The sequence below is a fragment of the Homalodisca vitripennis genome, chromosome 2, assembly GCF_021130785.1.
Source record: "Homalodisca vitripennis isolate AUS2020 chromosome 2, UT_GWSS_2.1, whole genome shotgun sequence".
NCBI classification, from domain to species: domain Eukaryota; kingdom Metazoa; phylum Arthropoda; class Insecta; order Hemiptera; family Cicadellidae; genus Homalodisca; species Homalodisca vitripennis.
Window position 1 is genome coordinate 164,701,749 of NC_060208.1, and position 15,069 is coordinate 164,716,817.

Sequence of the window (15,069 nt, forward strand, 5' to 3'; positions counted from 1 at the left end):
ACCGTCGGTCTCTTTATTTAGTTGTCAAACAGGGATATTGCTGGTGAGAAAAATATTACTTAAGAAAAAATATTGTTTCATATTTTATCTCACACGCACATTTCAACCTCCACCAAAATTAGCATGTCTGACGATAAGTTTTACAAAATATTCCTTAATTGATTTCAAGAAATGCCAGGCTGTGCACTTGAACAATGTAAATTGCCTCTCGGCTTCTAGAATGGTTTGGGCAGATAATATAATATTAGTTATATCATATATTTATATATAAAATATAACTAATAAAAAAAAAATCTGACCTGGAATGGCTGAACCTCTTGCATCGTTCTACGCAATCTTTGATTATTAACAAAATGCATCATCACCAGGTATAAAATAAGATTCCAAGCCCGGAACAACTAGGATATGGAAATACGTACGTCGTAGATTAGTAAAAAGCAAGGATTGCAAATTGGATGGAAGATTTCAAAAACTTTTAAAAAGAAAACCATTTTTGTCCCGACAAACAACCAGCCACTTGTAATAGGTTGTCAGGTGAAAAAAGCATAATCTCATCTAGCAGTAATACGTGTTTCAAAACAGTTTTTTGTTTGTATCACTTGTAAATAATGTTCAATAATAGCTTCGGTTAGAAGAGGATACTATGATAGCTACCAACAATGCCCTGCAGTTAGCACACCACATTTCACAAACAGACAAGCCGTTGAATTACACATATTTAACTTTGCATTGAGATTTGGTTAATTCTTACGGGTGACCATAATTTAAATAATGTTACGTAGTTAGCATAATTTTAGATTTATGATGGATATAAATGATACATATATTCATTTGGTCACTCCAGCTCTCTAAAAGCTACAACAATAACTCCTGAAACAAGACGAAATGCAATATTTCAGTAAAAATCAATAAAATTTGAGAAGGGCAGTTATACCTCGTGTGCCACCATTTAGATTGCATTCTAATATCAGAATAATTTAAGACCATAATTTGGGATTACAAGCTTGATATGTAAAAATTTGAAATTTAAATTATAATAATATTTCTTTAACCATTACATACAATTATAAAACTAGTTTGGTTTATACCACGTCATTGCGTACATTAACCTGTTCTTTGTAAATACTTATATATGAACTAATAAATATGATTTAATAATTTAAAATATTTACTTGCGCATCATTATCATCCAAAAAGCGATTGTGAAGGTTTAGATTTAGTTGCCAACTTGAAAAGCACCAATAGAACTCGTGATGTATCGCGACCGGAATGTAAGCGTACGATGATCCCAAGGTCGTCTGTGCGCAGCATGGCATGGCAAAGCGCAGCGCTCATCAGTTTGTTATCTTACCGGCCATGTGGTAGGGCTTAGCTGCCGGCCTTGTCTGCTCGAACGTTTATGACATAGTCTCTGACTCAAAATTACAATTTAAGGAACAAACTATTAAGTCTGGAAAACCGCTATTTTATTTCTACATAATTATTTTCTGTTTCTGATTCGCCTGTTTCGCCTGTGTTTCGTTTGAGTAATACTATTTTTCGTGACAGTTCACGTTGTAATACTTGATTTTTTTACGCTGTATGAGAACTGCATTATTATTAAAATATTTTTTTTGAACATTTTTTAGTTATAGTTGGTTACTGCTCTTAAGATTCTGTTCTCACTTTCAACTCTTTATTTATTTTTAGACAAATGTTCTACTTACACGTATACTCGTACATTATTTATATTTATTTCCTCGCCCTTTTTTCAACGAAATGTACTCGTAATGTACGTCTGAGTGAGTTATTTATCAGAAACCACACAGAACGTGTTTTATAGATAGAGATTTCCTTCCATGACAGCTGTTACTTCCCGCATAAATGTAACTATCCATCTTTCACTTTAAGGAATCCGATATTGTGTTTTTGTGTAAGCGTTGTTGGATCTAAGTTGATAATTACTAAGATGGTAGCTCGTGCTAATATGGGCAGAGTTAAGATAAGTTAAACTAGACCATAGTCTCTGAATCAGCCTTGTAGATATTGGTGATTGATTTAGTATACCGATATGTGCGATACTTCATAATAGGTAATTGTATGTGTTTAACATTGGTTACTACCAAGGTGTAATTAGAAATAATACTGAGAATTAGAAGAGACAAAAAAGAAGAATTAATTGTGTACGGAAAGAATGAATTATTACGGTAATGTTTTAGTTTCCGGTGACAATGCATAATCTTTCAAGTGATACTTGATTTTTTAACTTGTTATAGGGCAATACCTTGAGAAGAAAACAAAATTAGGACTTAATTTCATTAATCGTATTTACGTTTTCAAAAGTTTAGATGAGTCCAGAAAGGCTTAGTTGTTAGTTTTGTAATGGATGCTTTTACTTCTCTTTCTTAGGCTAGAGCTTTAAGTGATGACTAATTACTTAAAACTCGATTATAGCATTGTGATCTTTCATACATATACTGTTAATTATTTAAAGTTTGGAGCGAGAAAAATATGAAATTAATGTTTTCCAGGTAGTTAAGAAATAGCTAAAAATCATTTTTAACAGAGTAACCAAAGGTGAAATTCTGGTGAGAGCAACCACTGTCCTTCTGTAAAGGGTTTCAATGCCTAAAGGTAATCATGGAGGGTTAGGAAATCGAGACTACACAGACAAAAAAAGGAACTAGTTAAGGCCTAACATTACCAACATGTTGTCATAAATCTGTTGAATCTTAATGGTAACGTGTTAATAAAGACCTAGATTTAAGAATAATAATCTGTAATTTGGTTTAACATTTGAATCGATTATTGGAAAAAGTGTGACAATGTTGTTAAATGTGTTATATAAGATAAAGGAAATGTTATACAAATAACGTTCAACCAAGTAGTAACCTTAGTAGTGTTTCAAATAATGGAGTAGTATATTAAATAATGTAAAGAGAGAATTGTTCTTAGTTACTAAACATGGTTCATGAAACAATAATAAATACTGAGTAAAACTAAGTTTTACCTACACACACATATGTTAGTATTGTATTTTCTCAACATTTAATATAATCTGTCTTACCTTGACGTTTTTGAGTATCTTTCAGCAATGTCTGAAACAAAGAGAAATCTATTTTTAGCTTCCCACAAATAAAATGTCCAAGACTTGTTCCACGTGGAGTATTAAAAAGAGAAAAGGTTTCGTTTGAGGTACAAACACTGTAAGGTAAAGTGAAATAATGTGTGGAATATCATTTCATGTAAACATGATCGCATTTTCGTTCAAATATCTTTGACAATAAGTTGTTTTCCTATTTTCAAGTATCTTAATATTTTTAGTAATAATCCATATCACTAATAATGTAGTATTAATACACAAAAAATATGCAAGTTTTTAAAATATTTGTAATAAAACATATTTTATTAATTAAAACCTAAATTTTATGTATTATTATAAAATTAAAATCAAATGTTTATTTCTGAATAGATACACTGTTTATATCTATATTTCAGACGACAACTGTACTACTATGATACAAGCTAATTATCTTTCCTAATACAATTCAAACAGATAGTGCTTAATATAAAATAATGTGTAGCGCTGAAAAAGTCTACCGGAGTAAATCTTAATATAAGAAGACATTTCTTTTGTATTTCACAAAGTAGTCGTTTATGGTCAAATCTCTTTTAATAATATCTTCTGTCCCTACCTACTAATACCATGTAGACACAAGTTTGAGCAAGTAACTTGTAGTTTGACTGACCAAACATTCTCGTAATTTAAATCACCTTATGAGCTTAACTCTTTTGTGATGGATAAGACATTGGTAGCTAAGGAGTGAAACATATTAATCCGATAGTGCTTAATATAAAATAATGTGTGGCGCTGAAAAAGTCTACCAAGGAGTAAATCTTAATATAAGAAGACATTTCTTTTGTCTTTTATGAACAATATATAAACTTTGTAGAAATACAAAGTAAAGTGAAGTAAACCATTTTACCAGGCTAAATTAGGGCTAAGAAGACCTTCCTAAAGCAACCTGGAGACCAATGGCTTAAAGGTAATTTTCGAATCACCACCAAAGGTGTAGGATCGTTTAGCGGTCACCAATCCTAGCAATAGTTAAGCACCACGTTGCTTGATTCGGTTGTCTTGGAATAACCGTTGTGCCCATGAAACTGCGCCGTTGGCAACAGTAACAGGTCGCATAGATAACGAGTTGACATGAGCTATTTACATATACTACAGAGTACACACAAGATATGTCCACACAAAACATAATCCTATCCCTTCTACTATTCTTGTAAAAGAATATATATACACAATCAATAAATAACATGAAATCAATCAATTTGAGGTCTATATAAAATGGCATTAGTGCCTGTTTCACCTGTTAACATGTGATCAGCTTACATAGTCAAGTAACATGTACTGAACCGATCGTTAAGTTCGGTGTTTACACGTAACACACTGCAGTCTACAACAACATGTAGTCGATCTAGAGTCACGCTTGAAAACGTAACAAATAGGATGTTGTTCTACTTGTAACATGATGCTTCCACGATAGGTTTTTGCGATCTCCATATGCAAAAACATTAAGCAATATATTTGCATATAAATTGTTGCACCGAATCATACTGTGTGGAAAATTTTTCTTCAATTAAAATTAAGGTGAGCCGGATGAGGAATGAATAAGACTAGTACAAGTGGTGAATACTTGACAAGCCAATCTCTATTCAGTGTTCTTTCTCTTTTGATGAGCCCCAGTGCCTTTATGACATTTTACTATATAATGATACTGTATAATAAATGCTAGCTTTTATCAGACAGGCTAACAAAGATTCATATAATCTCAATTTTAGAAATCTAAAACCTTATTGACTTACTCAATTACTTATCATATGTTTTAGTGCTCAATAATATATAGTTCCCATTTTATCCTCTATACTTTTTTATCCTCGTGTGACAGTGTTAAAAAAGACTCCATTGATACATTTAAATTTAATAGTTACTTTGAAATAATTACGATTTAGTACTAAATAATTGTATCTTCGCAACTAAATAGAAGCTAAAAATAAGAAAATAAAACCAAGAAGGTAGTTGAAGAAATAAATAAAACACAAAAACACAAATAAATAAAACACAAGAAAATAAAACACAAAAACATTCTGTGAACGATTGAAATAACACAATTATTGTACCTTATTATTATGATTTTAGCTATCATTTGAACTAAAAAAAATGTTCAAATATACACTATTAATTTAATAATATAAAATTAGGTATAACACAATAAGAGCCTTTTTTATGATATTAATAATACTTAATTTGTACTAAAATAAAAATATTCAAGGTTCATCAGAGGCCATGTGGATAAAACTTTCTGATTAAACCAAGAATCGTAGCTGTCTATTGCGGTGGAAGTGTATTTATATCATTTAGTAAGTATGTAATCGAACACGTATTGGAATTAAATATTTTTCGTCATAAAAATTATAAATATGACGAAGCTACAGAATTATAGGTTACAAATATTTTACCGTGCAAAGTTCAAACTACTGAGATCAATATTCCGCTACTTTTAGTTGTATTGATGTTTTCTATTATGGGCAGAACACTAATAGAAAGAGAGCAAAGAAACAATTAACAGAAAAGACAGTATTTGTTTAATCACTTGCAAAGAAATGTGGTCAGAGTTAAGTTACTTCGTGTCACCATTATTCTTGTCACTAAAGTATTTAATCGAAGTTTAATAAAAACTCTTCAAATTCTTCAACTAATTGGATCGCTGGTAGCATAAATTACAATATGGATATTATGAAAGGCAGACATAGCTAGACATTTTGTATTTCAGTATAATATAATATGTTTAATATAAAAGACATTTATTTATTAAAATCAGTCTCATAAATAATAATTGGAGTAAATAAATATAAACTAATAAATTACAGTACTGCTTGATAAAAATAAAGTTTGGTAAATTTACCAAAATAGATTCAGAGCACTACTGATCATGAGAAAATTATTAATTCGTATCTCTATTATTTCACTGAAACTAATTAATCCCAAGAGTCGGTCGATTTTTCTTGTTTTGACTCATTATTCCTCTATACCCATGATACCTCTTTAAAATATCCATAGTATATAGTAGTAGAGTTAATTTAAAGAATGAAAGATTTCTGTAATTATTGTTATAAGAGAGTACTCTGGTTTACATTTAGATGACATGCTCTATTGTAAACTGTTATGTTCAATAATTGCTTTTGTTTAGTTATTCTTAATACTGATATCTTGAATTGCGCGTAAAAAACTGTGTGATCAACTGTATGATTAAATAGTTATATTTGGCCTATGTTTAGCATGAACTATAACTAAATATTACTATATACTAATAGTCATGTATTTGTAAAATAGATAATTTATAATGAAAATGGTTTATAATAACTTACTTAAAAATTTGTACATGTCATGTAATATATGTATGTGTGAGAAGTTATTCGTTACTAAATGGTTAAATAAAAATTACTTCTATAAGAAACACACATTGCTTTATAGAAAACTGTAATAATCAATATATAGCTTTTAGAAATCATGTCTCATATCCTTTCGTGTTATTCTACATTAATATATTTATTATAATTCTCAGGTCATAATGAAGGACAGAACTGGTAAACAAGAACACGCAGTGCACTTCAAACAGACGACCGACACACCTACCGCGGTCTCGGCTTGTTTACACCAATTCAGCTTTCACAGGTCACGGCCGTGAATGGCAAAGCCACAAACATAAAGTACGAACAAGACCTTGGCTGACCAAGTACCCACTACATTCAATTAGTTCATTTTGCGTGAAATCTGAACCCAACTCTCCTGCATTTAAAGTTTTTGAAAATGCAAGACAAGAAATGCGCGCGCGTATGATTTTATGACTGTACTTGTGTACACAAGAACTGAACTATTACAATCAACATGTTTTAAATGCTTTCATTTCAGTAGATTTCATATAAATCTGTCTATTCATACAGTAATTTTCGACATTTTATTGAACTTTCTCCGATTAGGTACCACAGAACCCAAAAACACCATGATCCAATAATAACGGTTACACTTATCAAAGTCAAAGTGGTATCATACCCACGAAACACTGTCAAACTTTATTTAATTCCAGAAGAAATTGTCTAGTTTTAACCCCATCTCCGAATTTAACTTATCACATAAATCCTCTTATACACCCATTTGTTAATATGAAATAAGAAATAGCTAGCTTTGAAGCGTTCTCCAGTGGTTACGAGGACTAAGCTAGAATTTTACAACTTTTCAGGTTTCTAGTATACCAGGAAGTAGGATTGAATGTGTATAGTCTTCAAAAAAAGTTATAAAACATGTTTGGAATACCTGAAGAACTCCAAATATGATAATATTTATCCGCGTAATAAGTTGATAAGGATGTTTTATTTTACACAGAAAAGAATCACGGAGAGTGTAAGGTTACCGATGATGAAAAAACAGGAACTGCTTTCTTTATGGGATTTGAGTCAATGAGGAGACGAGACGGATATGTTCATCTAAGGGTGAGTTTACCGGGTGGTTAACATAACCGGGGATATACATCTTTACCAGAGGAATAAATCTGCTGGAGCTAAAACCAAGTCAGAAGCCTTAAAAATATGTTTAATACATATAAGTTAATTAAGAAAGAATCATTGCGGATTAATATGTTTCACTCCTTAACTACCAATGTCTTATCCATCACTAAAGAGTTAAGCTCATAAGGTGATTTAAATTACGAGAATGTTTGGTCAGTCAAACTACAAGTTACTTGCTCAAACTTGTGTCTATATGGTATTAGTAGGTAGGGACAGAAAATGTTATTAAAAGAGATTTGACCATAAACGACTACTTTGTGAAATAAATTCAAAATATTCTGTCCCTATCCACTAATTCTACTTTAATAACGCTCAGCTAAATACTTTAGAGATAGGTACATCGTTTCAAACTCTATTCGTCCAATTTCGGTGTGATTTTATATGCGTAATATCATGCCTATAGCGGGTGATTCGCTTTATATCGTGCGGATACTTCACTAACACTCATCCAATACCTGTGGATATTCATCACCTTAAAACTCTGCTTTGACTACGTGAAAATGAAATAAAATGTTAAATTCCATGTTTATAACTTCGTTCAGAGGCAGTATTTGTATATAGTTTTGGCGAGTTCGTTTTCCAAAAAAAAAAAAAAAAACGTTCAAGGTGTGGGTCATTCACATTTAGGCAAAGTTTTGATCTCGAATATTCCACAATATACATCAAAACTTTTGATAATGTTATCAAATAATTACAATCAACATTTAGTGTATAGTCAATGAGGAACTTCGCGAAAACAAAAGCTTTTGTTGTTTATAGATGATTTCTATTGAGTGGAATTAAAATCTGTGATCGAACCCATTGCACATTATTTCATTTATTACCTCTTAAAATCCTTAGATAATGAGAGTTAACTGGTAAATAAAAAGGAGAGGAATTTCCGGACATTTGCCATCATTCAGGGTTACAATACAATCAGTAACACTACGTTTCGAAATCTGCAATCTGATCTCTTCTTCAGGTAAATGACTGAACTAATGCATTACTACAGACTAGGTTAAAGTAAACAAAAAATATAAGAGCGGTTTTCACGCGTAAATCAGGAACCACAACAGCCATGTTATGTGTCTATTTTATGCACACTAACTCTAAAACATGCACTTAATTAAAACCAAACACTAATTATTAAAACTTAACTAAAGAACATAGGTCACAATAGGTTTGCTCTCACCAGCCAACTAAACAAGAAGAGACCAGATTGCAGATCTCGAAAGGTAGTGTTACTGGTTATATTGATCAGTGAACAAAAGCAAATGTCCGGAAATCCTGTTTCCTTCACAATCCTTTCATCGTCAAAAACAAACTTCAAACAAAAAATTATTGTGTTTCTATTACAAGTAAAGGGGCTGTAGGAAACCTTGTGTTTCAATGGACTTGCAGTCTACTTGTAGGATTATGATTTAGTCGTTTAATATTTTATTGGCACGTAACTTATGTTTTTTAAAGTTGTAGGTGGGTGTAATTCCAACCAACATTAATGTTTACTTATTTATCGATACTTTTTAGGTTTAAAAGTGACGGCCATTTATTGTTATTGAAGTGTACAATTGAATCGTTATAAGTGAGTATGTTTAAAAAATAATCCCCGATTATTTGTAACAAAATCGAATCTACGTTTATGGAAGGAAATTGATATATTTTCATAGTTTTTGTGAATATTATAGACTTTCCAAATGTTTGAAAGGGTTGCGATTGTATTAAAGAGCAAACTTGAGGAATATTGTCCAATCACTGTTGTGTGAATGGAACATCTAAACTAATAATGCATGAATATGCATTATGTATGTATAGTTTGACATTTCAAGATGACAGTCTCTTGTAACAACTAACATTCTTTGATAATGTTAATCCCATTCTTTCATTTATGATTCACTTGCGTAATCTGATAATATTGGTTTCTGGTTCGTTGAAAAATATCATATCAATGTCCTGGAACAGGTATCATAAATTATGTACTTATCATAAGCAAATAAAAAAAATTAAAAGTTGATTTTTTATTATTATGCAATGCAATTTGGAGGTGCCAGATACAAATTTTCTTACAACTGCTTCAATTAATTATAATTAATGGGCTACTATTCGATTTTTTTTAATTTCGCTTTTTAAAAATTTTATTGGAAATGTACTAATTGTATTATACTAAAGTAAATAAATGTATTTACTATTTAATATTACAAATAATTATTAATTACTTCTAAAATATTCTATTAGAGCAGTTTTAAAAGAATACTTAAAATAAAATAAATATAAATAAAATACAAATAAAATCTTACTCTTAAAATAAAAACATCACCAAAGTTGTTTCCAAAAGTTAATAAAGACACCTTCATATCATATCTACTGTATGTCAATATGATAAATGAAATATCATATTTATAATATTTAAATATGAAAGGGTCGAGGGATAATTCCATTAAAGGGGATAAGTCCATGCTTTTTTTTCAAATTAGAGATATCTATGCCACTTATTCTTAGACCGTTTAGACCAATTAGATTCTTAGATAAATAGACCGTTCAGGGCGATTTTTTGTGCAATAAACGAGACCAGCCCACCATAAAAATAGTAAAAAAGAATTTCGCTCAGGACAAAGAAAGGGATCAGTTCACGTACGAAGGGCAATGAAAGAGATCTGTCCTTTAAACAATATACCAAGTGGCAATTAAGGGATCAGTCCTCGCGCTTATTTGGATTTACCACGATCCTCTACGCGGACGTTACGTCGTTTTACGGACATTAAGTTTCTTATTTTCTTGCTTGCTTTCATGCGGAACAGTTCCTAAGGTAATTATTGAGCATTTTTTTAATAACTTGGTTCTGTTATGGTTTTGTGAAGTGTTTTTAAGTTTTATTTTAAGTAGTGATTGTGTTAAGCGAAGAGTAGGTAGGTTAGGTATATAAGTAATAGGTTATAAGTACAGTGATATGGAAAACAGTGGTGGTGATGAAGGTAGTGGGGTGAGTAAAGGAAGTATAAAAAGAAAAGCCTTGGAAATAATTTATGATGTAATGAAAAAAGTAACTTATTGAGTCATGAGTTGGGAGAAGACTGCCCCTGCAAGTTAAAGTGTTTTGAGGGAGTACCAGATGGTGCAAATAAATCAATCCCAAATGCCTTTAACTTGATGGCTAGCTCTGACGAACAGGACTCCTACTTATCCGGACTAATCTCTGTTGTACCTGTTACTCGTCGATGGAATAGGAAGAGGAGACAGGAAAAAAATGAAGCTACTTCCAAGTACAGATTAAGGGGGCGAATTGAAGGTGAAACAAATGAGTACGATGTTTGTAAAAAGACCTTTGTGGCATTTCATGGAATAGGTAAAAAGAGATTTGAGCTCATCGCGGCTGTATTAAAAGACACTGGATTCAGCCCAACAATTTGAGGAGTAAAACATGAAAATCGCCCACATAAAATTAATGATGAAGTTTTAGATTAGATTCAGGCTTATATTACGTCGTTCTCCTCTAGAAATTCTCACTATGGGCTGAGGGACACCAAACAAGTTTACCTTGATAAAAGCATAAATGTAAAAAAATGCACAGATTATTCCAAGAGAAAAACCCCCAAGTTAAAGTATCTTTAGACAAGTACAATGAGATTTTTAACAAAAAGTTCAACATTGGATTTGGATATCCACGCATAGACACTTGCTCGACTTGCGATGAGCTAAACTCAAAAGTTAGGCCCATTGAATTGGAAATAAACAATTGTAGTGATTTAAATCAAATAGATGAGCTACAAAAAGAAGTAGGGAAAATAAGAACTGAACTAACCTTGCACAAAAGAAAAGCAGATGCTTTTTATAATAGGAAAAGAGCTGCGACCAAATGTGTGGAATAAATCCACAAGAAGAAGCAATTTGTATTATTTTGGACGCAACCTACCAATTCCCAATGTCTCAACGACGTTTACTACAAGTGACAATTGTCTTTGTATGTTTTCAACGTAACAATTTTGTTAACAGACGAATCAATATTTTACTTGTTTACTGAATCAGCAGGGAAAAATGGAAGCGATGAGGTGTGTTCACTTGTAAACGACTTTCTTTACAATCAGTTAATGAATGTAAAAAGGCTCACATATTCTGCGACACCTGTGGAGATTTCTTCACTACCTTGTACATTTTGAGAAACGATTCACAAGTGCCACAATAACATACCCTATTCGTGGTCACATTTACCTTGATTGCGACAGGCACATGGCTCTTCTAAACCATAAAGCATGGTTGGAAACACAAAAAGATTAGCAAGACCATTCGAGGCAGGTAGAAGGAAACCAACTTCATTGGTTGTTAGAATCCATTGATTCAATTATTGATGACTAAAACTCAAGGCACAAAGTGTATATTTATGAGTTGGACCAAGCATCTTGAGTCATTTAATGCAAACAGAGAATTCAAAATTAGACCAATAAGGGAGATTATGTTTGACGATAAGAGCTTCGAAAACATTTTTATCGTCACACATGTCATGAAGCTTGGAAATCTAAAGGAATAATCAAGAGAAATTAATCAAAGAATCTTGCAGCTGAGTTCACACTTCCTGAGGCTATAGCTACAATGGTAAGTTACTATTTTACATAATTCCATAAAAAAGTATTTATTTAAATCATACGTAAATTGTGTAACTAAACTAAACTCAGTAAATGGCCTTTGAGCATTTTATATTAAAATGGTTACATATAAAAACTATTGCGTAACTTTACAACACTTATTTGGTCTACGCTATGTTTTAGGGTCACTTTTCATAAGTGCGCCTAAATAAACTGACCTGCAGCAGTTATCAAAGTTATGTGGTCCAGAGGCACAGGACATATTCAGGAAGTTAAAATACAAGTAAATAAGAAAAAAACTTCTTTTGGCTACTATCTTTTTTAAATGTATCTTATTTTAAAATAATGCAACAATAAAAGTAAGTTCTGCTTTGAAGCTGCATGGTCTAGTTATTTCTGAACAACAACTGGGAAATGAAAGAGTTAGTCCGTTGTACTAAAAGGTATAAGTCCGTTTTACATATCCCTTTATTTCCCCTAGTGTACTCGTATATGCAATATTTCATAAATAATTAAACAAAAAGTATCTTTTTTTAAATTTAATTCACTTTTTGCGCAAGCATTGTGTTTCATATAACTTATAACACATAAAACCCGCTCATTTTACGTGAAAACTGTTATTTACTTAGGTTTAGACATAGTAATTTTCTGTTTCTGAAAAGTTTTCAAAAGTGAACTTATCTCTTTCTTCCCCCGACCCCTTCATATTAAGCAAGAAAATCGTATAAATACGCTGTTAACATTTTAATTATCTATTGCAAAAATTACTGCTTTATAAATTTAAAATATGCAGTCGATATAAAAACATTTTATGTGATAACATAGTAACAAAAGTTAATGTTTTTTATACGTTAACACAGTTACTTTTGTAATATGGACACATACATACCAGTTTGTACCACTTTTAGATGAAAACTAATCAACAGTAAAAATGTTATAAACACAGAATTATATTTAAAAATCTGTGGTATAGGATAAAAAATTAATTTTGAAGTTTCAAAATGTAATCGCTACTTATTAGTTTCTTAAGCTATGATTAATTTGACTTGGGATAAGTAATTAAGTCATAAAGTAATGACTAAAAGGGATAAACTAATTTAAAATGTAAAATTATATTTATAACAAAAAATACGTAATATAAATTTTGAGTGAAAACAGTATTAACATTTATATAACGTGAAAGTTACTTCCAGTATATAAACACTTATACAAGAAACTCTACTGTGAGTAAATAAGAGTTCTATTGAAAGTAATTAAATATGCTAAAGGGAAAGAACATAATTACAAACGAGACAATTAACAAACTGTGATTTCCTGGTTGTTATATCCTAAGGATTTCCGTTCCAGACTTTGAATTTTCCGACTTTTAAGTTGTAATAAAACGTAATTCAAATTTAAACAACTGCTTCTAAATAAACTAGTTTAAACAAGAGTTTGTCTCTATTATTCATCAACTTCAATTTACTTCATAAACGTTTAAAAATATGTTATTGATTACATTATACTCAATTCTTTATAATTTTTAAGTCCATAGATTGAAATATCTTTGTTGACAGCGTATAAATGCAATCCTATTGGACTTGATATATTTGAAAACAAATACATTCTTCACAGACAGTTTTTAAAGAATATCTCGGAAAAAATTCCAAATGTGCCAAACATTTAATTAAGTATGGACAAAGTTATACTGAACATGAAGATAACTAAGTCATGTAGCATAAATAAAAGAGAATTGAAATGACGGAAGGTAATGGAGAAGTATTCTATTTACAAGGCAGAGTAATAGGACACAGCTAACATGTTGAATGCAAAATAAATATCCAGACAGTCCCTCAGAACAAAACAATAGTAACATAATGAGAAAACCCCTATCCAGAATATAGTTCATAGATAACTTGAGGTGTCAAGGCAGTCACGTCTTACTACCACTTGCTTCTTGGCCATACACGACCGGCGGATTTCGACTAGAAGTGTACACAGTTTTAAACTGTAAAAATGTCTTTATCGTCATTATCCATTTCTTCTTTCGTGTTTTGTTTTTAGGTTTTATGATGAAAGACTTGAGGACCTCGCTTTGAGCAGGAAATATGTTTCAATATAACCTGAATGAATTGGGGTAGTCATTAGATAAAAGACACATTTTTTGTGATATTGGAAAAAATAATAATTAAGTACAATAAACACAATTTTTATTCTATCTAAGTTGTTGCCAATTTAACACATTTTTTTAAATTTTAATTAATGCAATTGTTACTGGATCTTGCATAAAATGTATTAAAGTTTACTACCCGGTTTACTTTATTCTTTAAAATGATTGATTGGGCATTCTCTAGTTATTAACTAGATAATTTATCGTTACTAAAAGCTCAAACCTACGAGATGTGGTAATGACAATATGAAAAGTATACCGGATTTGGAACAATGATAAATGTTTCTTCCTCAAGAAATTGTAACAGTCAATGAGGAACTTCACGAAAACAAAAGCTTTTGTTGTTTCGAAATGATTTCTATCGAGTGGAATTAAAATCCGTGATCGAACCCGTTGAACATTATTTCTTTGTGAAAACCTCTTTAAATCTTTAGAAATTGGTAAATGGTAAATAAAGAGAGTTTGTAACTATCATTGTGTTGCTTTAACAAGTAAATCGCTTGTAAGAAAGCTTGTGTTTCAATGGAGTGCAGTCTGTTTTGAAGGTTATAATTTAGTCTTTAGTTATTTTATTGGTACATAACTTACGTTTAAAAAACTTTACTTAGATTTATAATCTTTCTTTTGCGATGCTATTTAAACATATCATATATATATATATATATATATATATATATATATATATATATATATCTGTCCCTAACACCTAATGGATATTTACGGAAATTGATATCTAGAAGTACATGATAACGTACA

At 31.0% G+C, this 15,069-nt stretch overlaps 1 protein-coding gene across 7 annotated transcripts in view; it reads right to left on the bottom strand.

Annotated features, from left to right (window-relative positions):
- Window positions 1–15,069, bottom strand: part of LOC124354982 (adipokinetic hormone/corazonin-related peptide receptor variant I-like) — a 209,146-nt gene that overhangs the window by 78,564 nt on the left and 115,513 nt on the right. For all 7 annotated transcript variants that reach the window (XM_046805828.1, XM_046805823.1, XM_046805821.1 and 4 more), the window contains one exon: window positions 3,047–3,077. The gene's annotated coding sequence lies outside the window, so the exon portion shown is untranslated. The remainder of the gene's footprint in view (window positions 1–3,046; window positions 3,078–15,069) is intronic.